We start from the raw sequence: 19,886 nt of genomic DNA, 5'->3' as shown, positions 1-19,886 counted from the left end.
TCATGCCATCCCACCAGTATAAGTATCTGAGGTCATGATAAATTTTCATTGACCCTAGGTAAATAGAATAACGGGCAGAGTGTGCCTCTCCAATAACCTGCCGTCATAGCTCCGCAATATCGGGTACACATAATTTGCCTTCATATCGTAACACTCCGTAAGGTGTAACCTTAAATGGAGTCTTTTCCGTTTGAAGAGATCCATCTCTATACTGTGCCAAAATAGGGTCCTCGTATTGGTGTCTCTTTACATAATCTATGATTGAAGACTCAGCAACCTCTCGAATAGAAATCTACTATCTTCTGAATAAGCTAGACGGACTCCAAGGCTGGATAGCCGCTGAATCTCCCAAACCATCTCCCTCCTTTCTGGTTGTACATTTGTCAAGCTACCCATGGACTTACAGCTAGCTAAGAGTATCTGCTACAACATTCGCTTTCCCTCGATGATATAAATTATCAACATCATAATCCTTTAGTAACTCTAACCACCGCCTCTGTCGTAAGTTCAGAACCTTCTGTTTAAAGATATATTGGAGACTCTTATGATCTGTATACATGGACACCATATAAATAATGCCTCCATATCTTCAAGGCATGAACCACGACTGCTAACTCAACATCGTGAGTAGGATAATTCTTTTTATGCTTCCTAACCTGTCGGGAGGCATAGGCTATAACTTTGCCATGTTTCATCAATTTACATCCTAGCCCAACACCCGAAGCATCACAATAAATAACATAGCTGTCTGGTCCCTCTGGAAGAGTTAGGACTGGAGCTGTAGTCAATTTGTCTTTCAATAGCTTGAAGCTTCGCTCACAAGCATCAATCCACTGGAACTTGGCTGCCTTTTGAGTTAGCCTTGTCAAAGGCGCTGAAATTGAGGCAAACTTTTCTACGAATCTCCTGTAATATCCTGCTAACCCTAGAAAGCTGCATACCGCAGTAGGTGGAGCAGGTCTGGGCCAAGTCTTTACCACCTCAATCTTCTGCGTATCTACCCGAATACCATCAGCTCCAATAATATGCCCCAAGAATGCCACTGAAGTCAACCAGAACTCGCACTTAGAAAATTTAACATACAACTTCAGGTGTTGAAGCACCCTAAGTACCGTTCTTAAATGGTCTGCATGCTACTCTTCTGAACGTGAATAGACCAGAATATCATCTATAAATACAATAACAAACATATCAAGGAATGGTTTAAATACTCGATTCATTAAATCCATAAACACCGTTGGAGCATTATTCAGCCCAAAAGACAGCACTCTAAACTCATAATGCCCGTATCGAGTCCGGAATGTCGTGTTTGGAATATCTGTCTCCCTTACCCGCACCTGATGATAACCTGACCGCAAGTTTATCTTTATAAAACACTTAGCACCCTTCAACTAGTTAAATAGATCGTCAATCCATTGGAGGGGATACTTGTTCTTTACTATTACTTTGTTCAGCAGCCTATAATCAATACATATCCGCAGCGACCCATCCTTCTTCCTCACAAGCAGTACCGGTGCTCATCAAGGTGACGTACTAGGCCTGATGAAGCCCTTTGCTAGCAAAACCCTCAATTGCGCTTTCAATTCTTTCAACTCAGCAGGTTCCATTCTATAAGGAGGTATATATATAGGTTAGGTATCTGGTAGTAAATCTATAGTAAACTCTATCCCTCGTTCTGGAGTAAGGCTTGGAAGTTCCTCTGGGAATACATCGCGAAAATTCATTAACTACTTGGACTGATTGAAGAGTCGGTGCCTCTGCCTATATGCCATGCACCCAAACCAGATGATAAATATAGACTTTTCTAACCATCTTCCCAGCCTTAAGGTATGAAATGAACATACCTTTCGGAGATACTGTACTTCCCTTCCACTCTATAATCGGTTCCCCTAGAAATTTAAATCGAACTATATTTCCTCTTCCAATCAACATTAGCATAACAAGCAGCCAACCAATCCATGCCTATGATAATATCAAACTCAATCATATTTAACTCTATTAGATCTTCTACGGTACGGCGACTATATATAACCACTTAACAATTCTTATATACTCGCGTAGCTATGACAGAATCTCCTACAGGAGTAGCTACCTCAAATGGTTCTATCAACTCCAACTCTATTATGATCCTACTAGCAACAAAGGGAGATATAAATGATAAGGTGGAAACTAGGTCTATCAATGCATACACACTTCAGGAGAATAGTGATAATATGCATCTGATCACATTAGGTGATGCCTCTAGATCCTGCCTACTAGTAAAAGCATATATACGATTTGAGGGACCGCTAGAACTGGAAGATCCACCACGTCCTCTACCACGGCCTGCAGGCGCCTGAATACTCAGTCCCGTAGAGTGCATAGCCACAGAAGAAGATGAACCTTCAATAGACCAAGTAGGTTGTGCCATACCACCTGCACTACCTCTAAGGTGACACTCCCTCATAGTATGACCCTAACGTCCGCAAGAAAAACACGCACCTATAGCCCAACGACATTCCCCAAAATTGGAGCTACCACAGCGAGAGCACCGAGGCAAAGGTGGCCTCGACTGGCTCAATCCCCTGCCCATTTGTGACCCTGACGCCATAGAGCTCTAACCAGCTTCCGAATATCCCGTAAGATTGAACCACCTACCCATACACCGTGGGGATGCACTCTGTGCTGGCTGGGAAGATAATCAAACATGTTGCTGAGACTGCCTGCCTCAAATCTCGTCAAGATAACCTGCTGATCTAGCCCTCTTATGCTGGCCTCTATTATAATATCTATTTGGCTGACGTCCCCGGTGCCGATCCTCTACCCCCTGTGCATATGCCTGAACCCAAGAAATGTCCATACCTGGCTGAATAGTCACTACAAAATAACCGTCAATAAGATAACGATCCAATCCCATCACATAATGATGTACCTTGTCTGCCATATCAGCCACAGTAGTAGGCGCATGCCCAGGCAATGAATCAAGCTCGAGACTATGCCCTCGAACACTTCATCTCTGGAGGCAGGAAGTGGCCGTGGAAAGCCTCCACAAATTCGTCCCATACAGCTGGAAGAGCACCTTCACCCCTAGATAACTCCCAAGTCTCATACCAATTAATAGCTACATCCCGCAAATGATATGTAGCCAACTCAACAGACTCGGTCTCCGAAGCCTTGATTATCCTCAATGTACACTGCATCTGACGAATAAACTCTTGCGGATCATCCTGGGGCATTGACCCAAAGAACTCTTGAGGATTACAACATAAGAAGTAACAAGACCTTAAGCTATCAGATCTGTCCGGATAATCAACTCCTAGTCCATGCTTGCGAGCCTGACCTGCCACTAATCTAGCCAGACCCTGAACTGCATCTCTCATGGCCCTATCCTCTGCCCCTGACTGAGGAGCTGGAGGTTCGGGTGTTGGGGCCTCGGGGGCTGGTGGTGTCCCCCGAACTGGAGCTGCTGCTGCTCTAAGCTCCTCTGGGTCTGACAAGTACCTTCTGCTACCGATTTGCCCTTCTGGAAGGCTGTCGCTTTCTTTGGAGGCATAGCTGAAAACACAGGTATTTGTTAGAGAGGGATTATCCTATTAATATAGCTCTATCGCACGATCTAGAATAAGAAGAAACGATGACATCCTAAATGTCCTGTAGCTTCCTGTTTATAGATGTGGTGCACAACACACCGATGAACAAGACTCTACTAGACACGGTCTATAAACACTTCTGAGGAAGAACAACTCCGATATCACTCTTTGTCGCGACCTAACCCGTTGGGCCGCGACTAGTGCCCGTTCTGGACACTCACATACAAACCTGCTAAGTATAACCAACTGAAACTATGACTATATGGAATTTAATAAAATACAGACAACCCCAACGCCATATATATATATATATATATAGGACCTGTCTCATAAGGAGTCATAACCATTCAACCGTAACAACATACGCGAGCCGACAAGTCTGCCCCTCTACAAGCGGACATCCCAAACAAACCATGTCAAGACCATTATCAAAAACATATATATATATATACAACCCACATAATGACTACAGACCTCTAAGAGTATAGTAGTGAAACTCGATGGGACATGGCCCGCTATACCCATAGACAAGTAAAAGACTACACAAAAAGTTATGTACCAAAACGAATGGGCTCCGGAATAGTGGAGCTCTCCCAATCAGATAAGTAGATATCCTAGGCGGGAGGATACCGATATGGCAAGTCGAAACAAATATCGCTACACATATACCCTTTTAATTGAAAATCATGCATAACTTTAACATATAAGGTGCCCAGCTTCCCTCGTAAGGGGCTCGGCAAAATAATTATCACTTCATCTCCGTCATCATCATTATCATAACCATCCTCATCACCAATCATATATATAATATACATACCCGACCCTCTAGTGAGGAACTCGGTGACATATGCAAGAAACTCCGCACGAACATTACTCGGCCCAGGACTCGGTGAAATGATAAATGACTCTATGCACGAGCAGAATATTATGAGCAACCATATGCAATTAAAATCATTTTTTATAACTCAATCGAACAATCAACGTGAACCAGCAAGGAGTATTAGCAAAGATTAACATTTTATCAAGATTATGAACCTTTAATACGCTATGGAAACATAAAATCTCAATGACTCTAAGAAGTACTACCATAGATATGAGAAATCATTACGACTTAGACATAGCCGATATATAGAGGAATAGTTGTGGAAGCATGAATATATGTCACCTAGACGCTCTAGATGTAAGTATCAAACCTGTCCGTTATTCGCACATTTTTAAAAGTCATGCCAAACAAAGAAAGAAGGGGTAGCGTTACATACCGTATAGTCGAGCCACTCGTCCAATATTTACTGCTCAAGCTATTAATCTATAAAAAGCAACAATCGTACCACAATTAGATAAACGACGCGCTTTACTACTTATTGTAAGCTAGCTAATAATCTAACGAAAATCCGGCAGCACTTCCCCTATTTTCCTTACTTCATCCAAATCCGACAACAACCCAAATTATCCACAACAATACCAATAACACATATAACACAACGAATCATATTAAACAGCCCCCTCGCCCAAAACAGTTCCGTCTCGGCAACCATTGTAACGAAGCAACGACACACCGAGCGGTAACTCGTTTAATAATTCGCAACACATCTAGCTTATCATATTTATCCTTTGGAGTATATACCCATAATCACATTTAACATATACATAACGTCAAAATAGAATTTTCCCACAGTTTGCTTTAATCAAAACAGCCCAAGCACCAACACGACACCACTAATAATCCGATTATGGTTTACGTTCATACTTAGCACATTCAATAACTAAAAAACACTGTCTAAGCTACTCTTCATTCCCCCTTCTTAACATTAATGGCTAATTAACAAAGGCATTCTAAGGAATTAACACACCAAGCAAAGAGATTACTAACCAAATTCTTTGCAGCTGCTAGCAAAGAGTTGCATGGTTGGTTTTCTCCATTTCCATGGCTGCCTAAGACAAGAGGTGAAGAAGATGATATGTTGCAATGCATTTCACACCTCATTTATAATATGAAGTGGAGGCAGCCCCCCTCTACACGTGTCCCACTAAGGCCAGCTCCTAATCTGATCCTTTTTTAATTTACCTTGAGTTGTGGGGCCCACTAGATTAATTTAATCCTAATCAGCCACTAATTAATCCCTCACTTAAAGTTAATGGAACTTACATTAACCAAATCATACTTAACACATTTGGAATTAACATCCTTGCCTAATATTTCTTTAATCACTTGGAACTCAAAATAAAATCTCATTCCCCGGACTTACATCTACTCGTTCATGACGCGCAATACGTATAAAAATACAAGGCATAACATTAAATCCTAAAACCAAAGACCAAATTACCAAAACCCTAACATTAAACACTAAATCATAGATAATAAAACTCAAATACTTTACCCCAAACCTGAAAACATAAAAAACAACCTAAACCCTAACCCTAACATTAACCCTAACCCCACCATAAACCCTAAACTCTAAGAGAAAAATACACAAACCCTAACATTTAAGCCTAAACCATTGATATTAAACCTCAAATCCTAAACCCTAAACCCAAAAACATGAAAAATCCAAAATCCTAACCCTAACTCTAACCCTAACCTTAAACCTAACCCAATCCCTAAACCATTAACCCCAAACCCTATGCCCAAAATACCAACACTCAAACATTAAATACTAAATCATAGATTTTAAACGTCAAATGCTAAACCCTGAACCATAAATCCTAAAAAAACATATCCCTTATCCCTAACCCTAACCCTAAACCCTATGTCAAAAAGAAACCCTAAGTCTAACCTTAAACTTGAATCCTAAAGCACAGACCCTAAAATCTAATAAAAAAATCTAAACACTAACCCTAAACCTGACAATAACCTTAACTCTAACCTTAAACTTGATTCCTAAACCCAAACCCGTAATCCTAAAATACCAATATCCAAACATTAAAAACTAATCCATACATTTTAAACCTCAAATGCTAAACTCTGAACCATAAAACCTAAAAAAAACTAACACCCTAACCTTAATCATAACTTTATCCCTAAACCTAAACACTAAACCCTAAGTCCAAAATTCGAACACCTAGGCATTAAACACTAAACCATATATTTTAAACCTCAAATCCTTAATCAGAAACCCTAAAACATAAAATAAAAAAAAATGAATCCTAAAAAACCCTAAACCCGAAACCCTAACTGTAACCTTAATCTTAACCCTAACCCTAAACTATTAACCCAAAACCTAAGGCCAAAATACATAAATCCAAACATTAATCACTAAAGCATAGACTTTTAACCAAAAATCCTAAACCCCAAAACCTAAAACCTAAAAAAAACCATAAACTCTAACATTAACTCTATCGCTAATACGAACCCTAGCTCTAACCATATACTTAGCCCTAACCCTAAACAGTAAAGCCCGAAACAGAAGCCCAAAACACCAAAACCCTAACATTAAACACTATACCATAGATATTATAACTCAACCCCAAACCCAAAAATGTTTAAAACAACCTAAATCCTAACCCTTATCCTAACATTAACCCTAACCCTAACCCTAATCTTAACATTAACCCCAACCCTAACCCTAATCCTAACATTACCCTAACCCTAACACTAACCCAAACCCTAAACCACTAACTCAAAACCCCAAGCCTAAAATACAATAACTCAAACATTATTCATATATTTATGGAAAAAATCTTAAACCCCAAAATCTAAAACCTAAAAAACCCCTAAACCCCAACCATATCCCTAACACGAACCCTAACCCTAACCTTATCCTTAACCCTAACCATAAATCCTAAACCCTAAACCCAAAGCCAAAAATACCAAATCCCTACATTAAACACTAAACCTTAGATATTACAACTCGAATTCTTAACCCCAAACCCTAAAACCTAAAAACAACCTTAAACTTAACCTAATCCAAACATTAACCCTAACCCTAACCCTACCATAAACCCTAAAACCCAAGCCCACAATAAAAAACCCAAACATTAAACACACTAAAACATTGATATTAAACCTGAAATTCTAAATCATAAACCCAAAAAACTAAAAAAATCCAAAACTCTAACCCTAACCCTACCTTAACCCTGACCCTAACCCTAAACCATCAACCCAAAAATGTAAGCCCAAAATACCAAAACCCAAAGATGAAATACTAAACCATAGATTTTGAACCTCAAATTCTAAACCATGAACCATAAAACAAAAAAAACCTACAGCCTAACACTAATCCTAACCCTAAGTCTAACCTACTATAAACCCTAAACCCCAAGCACAAAATACAAAAATCTAGACATTAAACACTAAATTGTAGATTTTAAACCTCAAATCCTAAACTACAAAACATAAAACTGAGAAAAACTAAACCCTAACCCAAAACCTAATGCTAATCCTAACCTTAATCCTAACCCTAACCCTAACCATTAACTCGAAACCTTAAGCAACAAATACAAAAACACAAACATTAAAAACTAAACTATAGATTTTAAACAAAAAGTCCTAAACCCAAAACCTAAAACCTAAAAAAATCTAAACCCTAACCGTAACCATATCCGTAACACGAACTGTAACCTTAACCCCAAACCCTAAACCTTAAACCCAGATCCAAAAATACCAAAACCCTAAAATTAAACACTTAACCATAGATATTACAACTCAAATTCTTAACCCAAAACCCTAAACCTTAAAAACAACCTAAACCCTAACCCTAACACTGACATTAACTCTAACCCTATCCCTACCATAAACCCTAAACCACAAGACCAAAATACACAAACCCAAACATTAAACACTAAACCCTTCACATTAAACCTCAAATCCTAAACCCAAAAACCTCAAAAAAAAACTTAGACCTAAACCTAAACCTAATCTTAACCTTAACCCTAACACTGACCTAAACCATAAACCCATTCCCCAAGTTCAAAATACAAAAACCTTAACATTAAACACTAGACCATAGATTTTAAACGAAAATTCCTAAAACCCAACATCGAAAACCTAAATAATCCTTAAATCCTAACCCTAACACTATCCCTAACACAAACCTTATCCCTAACCCTAACCCTAAACCGAAATCCCAAAATACCAAAACCCTAACATTGAACACTAAACCATAGATATTACAACTCAAATCCTAAACCACAAACCCTAAAATAAAAAAAAGTAAGTCTTAACCCTAATCTTAAACCTAACCTTAACCCTTGCGTAAACTCAAAAGACAAAGCCCAAAATACCAAAACCCAAATATTAAACACTAAACCATTTATATTAAACCTCAAATCCTAAACCCTAAACCCAAAAACAAAAAATAAACCATAACTCTAACCCTAACCTTAACACTAAACCTAAACCATAAACCCCAAGCCCAAAATACCAATTAGTTCTCTCTCTAACTTATCTCTTTAAGATAAATGCTCCCTAAATCTAACAAATGAAACACGCTCCAATTGCTAGTTTAGCCTTGTTGACAAGGCGCGTGATTGAAATAAATCTGAGTCGACTTCTAGCCTTTTATTCTCTATCGCTCTCGACTGGTCCTGTAGCTTGAAAGAATCTACAGGCTCCTTCGTGCCGCCGCCGGTACCTTCTAGACCGCCAAACTAGTCCCAAAAGGGGCGCCTGGTCATGAAAAACACATTCTTCCATAAGTCGCCCTTAAATATGAAGTATAGCTCTTGGAATTTGCAATCTAAAGGACCGATGAACTGTGCAAAATCATAGAGTGAAGCTGAAGAAAATCATGAAATCATTTCCCTAGATTAAATTATGTTTAATCAAGAACAACAAGTTACTGGAAACGATTATGCTACAAATTTTTGACTGCTACTCAGTATTGGCAATAGGTTTGGAAAAGTATCTAAAAATATCAAATTTCGATATTAGGTATCTGTCGAAGTAAGGAACCATAGTAATATGTTTGGAATAGATGAATAGATTTTGACTCTATCTGAAAAACATATCAAGCATACTTCAAAATCGTAGAATTTCACCCATGCAATTGAGAGAACTAAGAAGGAGAACATTAGGGCGGTCGTAGATGAGCTGCGAGATAGTCAATTGCAAAATCGAACCTCCTCGTAGATGAATGAAGATGAACTAACCATTAGGGTTTACTCCCAAGGTGATGAGGTCCATCTTACAACAATATAAAGTGGAATAGAAGGCCATATCACCAAGTCTAAGAACTCCAGATACCACTACGAAAGTCAATGAAAAGCTGATAGTGGATGGATTAACGGAGTTCAGTTTAATGGTTATGATATCCATCTTACTAATGTATCTAACCATTTATATAAAAAATTTTAGCAAAAGATAGTGAGCAAAATGCAATGAAAATGATTCAAAAGGAGGAATAGGGAAAGATGAAACCAGGGAAGCAAGTTTGGATAATAGATTGGACAGGCTACATTGGAAGTAATAGATTTAGAAAGTCTTCACAGTTCTCATTTGAGTCAATGTGATGGGTAAACTTCAGCACATTGTTGGAATATCTCAAACAGGCATGCAGATAAATAACATTGAGGAGGTTGTAAGGAACAAAAGACAGGATCAACAACACAAGTCGACAGATTAAATTGGTGAGGGACAGCGAGCAGGTAAGAATCCTAACATTGCTCCTAATTCTAATCATAATCATATCACTAATAATACTAGTGTAGGCCATGTGCATGATAATGCCATGGGAAATTTATCTGTTATGAATAGTGAACAGATATAGGGGGATAGTGTAAAAAAAAATTTATATCCAAAGGAAACAAAATCAAACATGAGTGGCTGGGAAAATGGGGAAATTGCAGCAATTAAAGATGGGAAAGAGTGGTGACCAAAATACCTATCATAGAGAATTCCCTAAGATCTTTAATAATTTTGAGAAAAGAACCCTAACAGTCCACAAAGACAACCAAAATGCTACCACTCCCAAACCAAATGAAACAACCACTCCTAAAGTTCTTCCTCAAAACATGCAGGAAAGCTTCTCGGAACCACCTCCGTATACATTGGTCCAAACATTGTCTGCTAGATTGAGAAAAATCCATGCTGCTCAAAGTCCAGATAAAGTGTTAAAAACCACACCGAGACAGACCACTAAACAAGGTCAACCAGCGGTGATATTTGATATGCATGACTTTATGCACACTCTTACTCTAGAATGTATGCCTAAAGTTTAGTAGATCAGAAAAAGTTTTATTCAATAAACCCAGCTTAGTATGGGGGTCAACATTGATCACTATAACGCTAGACATATATTCATTGACCTCCAAAATGAACTGGATTACAAAACAGTGTGGACAAAACAGAAAATGACCATTGAGGGTATACTCATGAGGATTCAAGCTTGGACATAGCTCTAAAGAAGGAGTTAAGAAAAAAAAAACAATTCAGCAAAAGGAGGATGAATGGAACATTCAATGAATGCAAAAAAAAAATTCCAAGAGGAGGTGGGACAAAAAAAAATTTGGAGGCCTATAGCTACTACCAATCAGGCAACAAAAGAAAACCAGCATGGACAAATTTAACAGGCAGGTATGAGTAATAATCATCAAAACAACATATTTAATAAGCTAACTACGCACGTAGAAGATACTACAATTTAGGAAGAAGCAATACAGGTGGAAAACATAGTTCAAGAAAGCCAAGACAAGTTGGAACAAGGAAATAGGACAAACCAACAAAAGATGACTCAACAAAAAGATGACAGGAACAATAATTCAGATATCATCCCTGTAAAACCCAACTCAAATATAATGCATTTAAATGAAGTTATGATTGGTGTAGCTGGATGAGGAAAGGATAGGGCATGTCAGGAGAACACTACTAATCTGCAGGAAGGGGTGACCAAAGGGGGGAACCTACCTCATGATGGGCATGAGAGGGAATATATTGACCAAAACCCTGACCTTAGAGCCAAGACTAGCAGGAAAAAACAACAACGAGATGGCAAACAAAAAATGCTAAAAATATACAAAGATAGAAACTATGGCCACAGCTAATAATGTATTAAACTGGGGAAAATAGAACACGGAAGCTAAAGTCAGGGAGACGCAAAGAAAGGTAACACTGGTAATGATGTGGAAAAAAATGTGACCAATTGTACATTAAAAAATACCCACAAGAGAAAAAACAAACCAATCAAGCAAAAAAGATTAATTATAAGATTGGGATCTTACAAATTTAAATCGATGGATATATCTGGAAATTGAATTACTTGGTCAATATGTGGATTCTCTTCTTTATATTTTTGCTCCGTTATGGAGTCAAAATGTCAATCATCTTTTGTTAATACATTATGAAATTTTATAATGTTTGTGAAAGGTGTTATCATGGTTATGATTTACTTCCATGAGCATTATAACACTTTCATTACTTATTATTTTAGCCTTAGGGGCTAAGGTAGTTTTCATTAATCTATAATATACCCTATATATTATTTCTCTTGTGTTAGCTTTACTATTCATATTTTTAATTTTTAACATCTAAAGTTAATGTATAAATTACATTTTTATCATTAATATCTATTGAATAATTAGGATAAAAATTAAAGTATATCAGGTCATTAGCGAGGTTACTTTTGTAAGACACCGAAAATGACTTTGGTGAACTAGAGCCTAACATGGTTTTAATGATGGTCTAAGGTACTAAAATCATATATAATTTTGTATAGAGGTAGTTTCTAAGAGTTTAGGTGCATTGGAAGCCAAACGTCAAGGGATGACCAAGACGTTTGGCGACTAAGTCACCTATGTGCCTAATATGTGGTTTTATGTTTTATGTGGATTCACGAGGTTATAAGGTCCTCAAATGAGTTATTATGGTGTATATATGCAGTGTCTCAAGTTTTGTGATGTTTGGAGGTCAAATGTTCAAGAATGTCCATGACGTTGGAAAGCTTTGCCTTGAAACGACCTTGCGTGTCTTTGCATGTTTCGTCGAGTTTTACGTGTTCGTTTTTTATGAAATTCATGTGAGAGGTCCTAAACTAATATACTTTCATGTTTTGGTCGGAAACATCTAGGGAAAACATCCTCAAAGACCATCAAAGGGTCCTTGAGGAAGGACCCAAGTTGGTGCCCAATACTGTCCAAGACAGCCCAACCAACGGATGGCAATCAACACCCAGTGGGTTAGTCGACGCCCCGTTGATGGTGTCTCATCGTTTGGGACTTATTTATGGGAAAGTATAGATCAAATACAAGCCCCTTTCACATATCACGGATCAACAATCGGCCCATTGGTCAAGAAACGGGCCATCGATGGTCCATCCGTCGTTTGGGTTTGTCCAAGCGCAAGCCCCTATAAGTTCAAGGGGTGAATTGGTAAATTCACCCCACACCTAAATAAGACTTTGGACGGTTGTTTTAAGTGTTTATGGATATTTTAAGAGTATATAAGTCATTAAACTCTCATTTAAACCCTAACACCTAAATAAAAACCATTCCCTCCCAAAGTTTATTCAAAAAACATCCATGAGAGTTAAAGGCGAAGATGTTTTTTCAATGAAGTTTCTTCTTCAATTATCATTGGTTTATTCTAATAAGGTATGGTAGTTCTTCATCTAAGTTTTGCTATCACCTTAGACTCAATTTCAAACATGATTTTCAATGATTTTAAGAAGAAGAGCAAGTCCAATTTCTACTCTAAGTCTTGGGTTCTTGCATGAAGGGCTTTAAAAAATTAAGATAAGTTTTCCAATGAAATTCTCCATGAACCCTTGACCTTCTCAAATCTCTCAATTTGACAAAAATATGGGTTAGGTGATCATGCTTTGATATTAACGAATTTATGTGTAGATTGTTATGGGCTTTTGATTCATGTATTAATTATGATTGATTGGCTTATAGACTGTTTCAATTTGATTAATTGAGAAATGTATATTCTTAGATCTATTGAATGTTAAGCTTATTGAATTGATATTGACTTAATGCTTATGAATTTTTGTGTAGTTTTGTATGGGTTATATAATGATGTAAGAATTGTATTCAATTGATGTATAGGTTGTATTAGATTGATAAATCTATGTTGAATTAAGCTAGTTTCATTGAGTATTATGATTTATGTATTGAATTCATGTTCATGTCCATGGTAAGGGCCTTACGGTATGGAATTGGATGATTTATCTTGGAATTGAAGTGGTGAGAGTAAATGGGTGGTAGGCTGACCTAACCCTCTTAATAATGTGTATACCTTTTGTATTATAATGTTGATTGGTATAGTCCACTTATTGTAGCGGCGTTATGTGAAATGATGTGGCCTTGTCGGCGTTACTTTATGTATTATGATAATCATGGCCTTGCCGGCACTACTTGAAGTATTATGATGATTTGTGTAGTTGATTATGTGAAGTATGATAATATCTACCTATATGTGAAGTAATGTGAAAGTATGTGTTCTTCTGTTGATGTTATCTAGGTGATCATGTTAGACTATTACTATGTCTTTATGTGTCTAGTCTTAAACATGTTACATGATTGTTTCTAATTGACTATAATGATTATATTTATGATGATATGGTAGTGTATAGGATGACTTAAATATGATAATGGTTATTCCTATGTGCTTTTAGAATGACATGTAATATGCCTTAAGGTGAATATGTAGTGTCTTGTCTTGGTTGACTTGTGTCCCTTACTTGATGCATGTATGAATGTGAATATGTGATGTGTTGACATAGGATGCTAAAGTATCTTAGTCTTGAATTTATAAATTATATGTGAGACCTAGAATGATGCTAAGAAGGTCATTTATGTGAAACCTTGAACCTAGTGGTTAGGTTATGAATGTTGAAATCGAAAATTGTAATGGTATCCTTCAAGTAATGGAATGATGGATTTAAGGTTGATTGCCTAGAATGACATCATATCAAACCTTAGGAAAGTCATCATGAGCTTCTTGTTGCCATGGTAAAGTAGCCCTAGACACCTTTTTGGTAGGGTAAATGTGATTGGGTTATGAACTAGATATGGAACCCAATTGTATGATGCTTAAGTGTAAATTACTCTATGAGAACAAAGTCTAGCACCGAGTGAGTATGGTCAGGGAAGTAGTTCTACTCAAAGGATGAGACTAGAATAAAAAGCATGCTCTTCATATTTCCTAACCATGTCCCTACATGGGATGTGTCAAAGTTCTACCATTGGCAAGTAGTACACCTTCATCAGAGTAGGTTAGAACTCTGCATTCCATGCTTTGCTACCATGGTGTATATCGGTTGTTGCCTATTCTATTCATGTCGGATACCTACTTGCATTAGAGAAGTTCTATGAGGTTTAGGTGGTGGTATGAGACGCTATCTAGACATTGCACAATAGGTTTTGAAGGTGTAAGTTAGAGTCCCTAGGTCTTCTCCAAATCCATTACCTGAATGTCCTTTATGTCATGAAACGTCTATTAAATTAACTAATGAATGTAATAACTTAAGTTAAGAGTACTTATCAGAAGTGGTTAAGGATTGTCTAGTTAAGGTGTTAAGGGGGCATACGAATGGTCACTTCTCATCTTACCTAGATAAGTCTTACGAATGACTCTTGATAGGGAACATGGTTGATTATGTAGATATGATTTAAACTTTGGTATTCTTAAGGATTACTTAGGTAATATTGAAGATGTCAATTATGGACGCTATCTTTTTCATTTACTTGAGAAAGTATTTTGATAAACTCTGTAGGGGAGAATATCATATTCTATGTATGCTAATGTATTGAGTGAGAATTATTCTATCTTAGGTAGTCTATAGGATATCTTAAGTGTGTGTGTAAGGGATTGTATGGGCGTTCGCTTCACAACTCACTCAAGTAAACCTTAGAGTCACCTTTAGTAAGGGGAATCTCATGTTCATGTGATTGATGTATTTGTAAGTATGTTTATCTCATTGTGGGTGGTCTTAAGGATCATTTAGGTGTGCCTAGAGAAGGTGTATGGGAGGTATCTCTTAGTCTTACTTAAGTGATTCTTAGGATAGCTTTTAGTGAGGGAAATATATGCTAAAAGTTGTGCAAAGTGAAGCTAAGGAACTTTACTGTAACAAAGAAGAACTTCATTGTACAGTAAAGTAAGCTCATTGTAATGTCTTCTTAAAATGTGACTGATTGCTTAATTGTTTCCTTATATGTTTCTAAGTTGTTAAATGTTGTTCTTGAGCTTATAGTATGATGTTTTAATCAAAATTCATGAAAACCATGATATAATAAATGTCCCTTTTTCATGGTTTTTTTATGGCTTCCATACTTAGAACATCTACTGTGCTAACCCCTTCTGTTCCCTTTTTGACTAAACTGTAGGGAATGGAAGTCTTGATGTGCCATGGAGGAAGGATAGGTTTCTAAGGATTGAAGATGAAGTATTGGTGAGTTCTTATTGATTCGAGGACAATATCCACAAGTTCCTTATGTCTTAGTCTTTATTTTATGTCTTGCATGGGCTTAGACCCAAGTGTTGTATAATCCAAAGTTTAGATGGATCAATGATATTGCTGTAAAGGTTTAATATTTTAAATGAAAGTCTTCTGCTTGCATATTGCTTATGAAAGATTTCTTTGTGTGTGAAGAAAGTTTTAAATTCTTATTCATTTTAGAATGTTTATTATGCAATGAATGATACTAATGGCTTAGAAGAGGCATCTTGAAGTCTCAGTTGTTGTGTGGAACACAAGGATGCTTTAACTTCTGGGGTATACTTTTAGGTTGTTACAACTTTGTAGTCCCGCAAATTATGAATTAGCAAAATACAATATATTCTCATAAAAGATGACATATGGGTACATCTTAACCCAATCTACACAATGGTTTGACTACTACTTGGACAAATTCTATGTGAAGAAATTTATAATTCCTCTTATATCTATTAATATCATTGATTACTAATAATCTAATAGTTTTAATATTTTAATTACGCAATGGTAGACTCAGAAGTCTTAATATTATAAGTTTTAATGAAATCAAAGTGTCTTGTTTTATAAACATTTTTAAAGTATATTTAGGAATATTCTAATTTTGTAGATAATTTTCAATTTTGGCAATTTTATTAGAGGTGGCAGGGATGTTAATACTATTTAAAATATTTTGATGTGTATGTAAATTCATTTTAATTCAAGGGAGAATCTAGTGGGGAGAAGAACACTATTCTTGGGCTTAAATGTCTACTTTAAATATTACTACCGGAATAACAAATTTTCTGTGTAGTAATTATTGTTATCTTTTTCACTAATTTTCTTTGATCTTATTCCTCTAGGCTTAGCGATAGGAACACCCTCCGGGTCCGGCCGTACAACACACATATCCTAAGCTAATCCAATGGAAAGTACGGGCTTGCCAACGTCTAAACCGGGAATTATTCAGTTATCCCACTTCAAGGAATAAAACTAAGAGGACAAGTGTAAGACGAACAACAACTACCAAGCTCCGAACTTACCACCCAACCGCAACCTAAGTTTCGAAGTCGCCCGCCCAAGGATAACGTAGGGAGTTAGTCGCTCCTACTTATATCCTTCCCAAAAAACATGTCTCTGATACCAATGGAGGGGACTGACGGAGATTTGGGACGGAATCCTAAACTAAATCGAGCATAGTAATAGAAGGAGGAAGAACAGGCGAAACACTTAAACAAAATCATTAAAGAAAATAAGAACAAGAAGGCATTAAAGAAAAAACTTTTAAATTCTTAAAACATAAAACTCAAAATTACTAATCACTTATCTAAAGATAATGATATTGATAATATCAATAAAATTCATAAAATAGAATAGCCATTACGACACATAAAATAAAATATTTATTAGATATAATTAAAATATCGTGATCTGATAAGTTTTATAAATATTACTAGATTACAAACTAGTATAAATATGAAACTTAAAAATCAATTAAAAAAGGCAAAACATCATAGTAAAAATGATAACGACACTAATTCCTGTTGGAACTGTAGAAAACCCAGACACCATGCAAAGGATAATCAGGCCCCTAATAAAAAGAATAAGATAAATAGGTTAGAACTAGAAGATAATGCTATAAATAAATTATACCCAATTCTTGATAAAAATCACACTAGATCCAAAAGAAGGTCTATTACAGACAATTTAATTTAAAAGATAGTTCCGAAAATAATAAATCGGCTGATGATGGATGTAGGGGTGCAGTTTGCACCTACCAAAACACTCCATCAATGTTATTAGCAGTAATAATAAAGAAGTTTTCTTTGATATAATTGAACATATCGAAGATCCAAACTATAAGAAAAAAATATTTCAAGGCTTTAAAGGATATAATTCTTAAAATTAATAATCATATTATTAAACCTTTTAGCATGACAAATAAGGAACAAAATATAGAAAAAACACTTCAAGATCTTTCAAACAAAATTAATACATGTACAGAAAGAAATTTTAAAAATCAAACAAAAACATAACACTTTTGAAGAAACATCACCCAAAATTAAAATTCATCAGAACCGTTAGAACTCAAATAATAGATTCAAGACTCTATAAAATTGAAGTAGTTAAAGTGCATTGTTATCACATACCGATAACTTTAATTATAAATAAAAATTACTCTATCCACAGGTGCAAATCAAAATTGCATCATTGAAGGGATTATCCCTACTAAGTATCTGGAAAAAAGTACTTCTCATTTATTCTCCACAACATGAAAAAGAATTAAAATAAATTATAAACTCCACAAGGGACATATATTAGACGATGGAATTTGTTTCATAAATGATTTTGTAATAACTAAAGACATAAATGAAGAAATATTATTAGGCACTCCCTTTATAACCCGACTAAAACCATAAACGACTACCCTAGATTGAATTCACACCTCTATTGTAGGAAAAAAATATTTTCCCATATCTAAACAGTATATCTAAAACTGAAAGTGACCATATAAAAAATAAAAAAAGTATTTAGAATAAATCTACTCTCGCAATAAATTAATTATCGACGAGAAGATATCAAGATAAAACGAATTCAATCCTCTTTTAAAAAAACCAAGAAGTAGAAGCTAAAATTAAAAGCTTACAAGATTCAGAACGACCAGTTTTTTTAGATTTTCCTAATGCGTTTCGCGAAAGGAAAAAACATGTTGTTGAATTACCTCATATAGAGGGATTCCATGAAAAGATCATACCCACTAAGGCAATACCTATTCAAATGAAGGCCGAATTAATGGAATATTTTAAAAAGGAAATTAATGGTATATACAAATATACTGTTTATTAGAAAGAATAACATTTTAAAATAAATGGCTTAGTGGTATAGAAAGGTTTTCTGCGGGGTCCACTTTGTCACTTTGTGGCTTTGGATTTATTCCAGCGGGGTCCAGCAATCTTAAATGCTTTGTCGGAGTTTCAAAATATCATGAATAATATATTTAATCAGTATAGTCATAAATCTATAATTTACGTAGATACTGTATTAATATATTCTGAAGATTCAGTTTGAAAAGTTACAGGTAGAGCAAAATATCTCGACACTCCCAGAAAACATTAAACGGTATAAGTTCATTACTTCCAAAAGGATATCTTATATTATTAGTTGGTCCTTTGACTTTCATGAAGTTGAAAGGGTCACATATCTGGGCAAGACTGTAAAAATCAAAGCGGACAACGTACGGACTTAGGTTGTGGTCGGGTGGTAAGTTTGGAGTTTGGTAGTTGTTGTACTTCTTTCGCTTGTGTTCTTAGTTTTATTCCTTTAAGTGGGGTATCCGGACAGTTCCCGATTTATACGTTGGAAAGCACGTACTTTCCAACGGATTAGTTTAGACTGCGTGTGTCGTAGAGCCGAACTCGGAGGTTGTTTTCGTTGCCAAACCAAGAGGAATAAGATCAAAGAAAATTAGTGAAAAATGTAAGAACAATTACTACACAAAAAAATTATTATTCCGGTAGTAATGTTTAAAGTAGACATTTAAGACCAAGGACAGTGTTCTTCGCTCGGCTAGATTCTCCATCAACTTAAAATGAGACCACCTACTAGATACCGTAATTTTATTGAAAATTATGATATTAAAACTATTGAGTCTACTGTTATTATTAATAAAAACATTGAGGCTATTAAATTGCTAGCACCTAACAAACTCAGTAGTTATAAGACAAAATATAAATTTCTTCATATTTGACTTGTCCACGTAATAGTAAACTCATTATATAGATTGAATATACCCATAAGTTTTTTGTTAAGAAAGAATTGGTTATTAAATTTTGATGATTATTTATTAGCAGTAGTTGAAAGTATTGACAATGGCCCCGTATACTTTAACTGTTATCCTAATTATTCAATAAATATTAAGGATCCAAACATAATTGATACTTTAACATTAAAAGATAAAACTAAAATATGA

The 19,886-nt window shown here is 36.0% G+C and overlaps 1 protein-coding gene across 2 annotated transcripts in view; it reads right to left on the bottom strand.

The window, feature by feature from the left end:
- The window catches only part of LOC138337666 (uncharacterized), an 85,130-nt gene extending 79,596 nt beyond the window's left edge, over nt 1-5,534 (bottom strand). The window contains exon 1 of one of the 2 annotated variants that reach the window (XM_069287893.1): nt 5,440-5,534. The gene's annotated coding sequence lies outside the window, so the exon portion shown is untranslated. The remainder of the gene's footprint in view (nt 1-5,439) is intronic. The other variant, XM_069287891.1, reaches the window with a different exon arrangement.
- Nucleotides 5,535-19,886: the final 14,352 nt, after the last annotated feature.

This window comes from Solanum lycopersicum, chromosome 8 (genome assembly GCF_036512215.1).
Source record: "Solanum lycopersicum chromosome 8, SLM_r2.1".
Taxonomy (NCBI): Eukaryota; Viridiplantae; Streptophyta; class Magnoliopsida; order Solanales; family Solanaceae; genus Solanum; species Solanum lycopersicum.
Note: the sequence above shows the minus strand (reverse complement) of the source record. Positions and strands in the feature narration are given on the sequence as shown.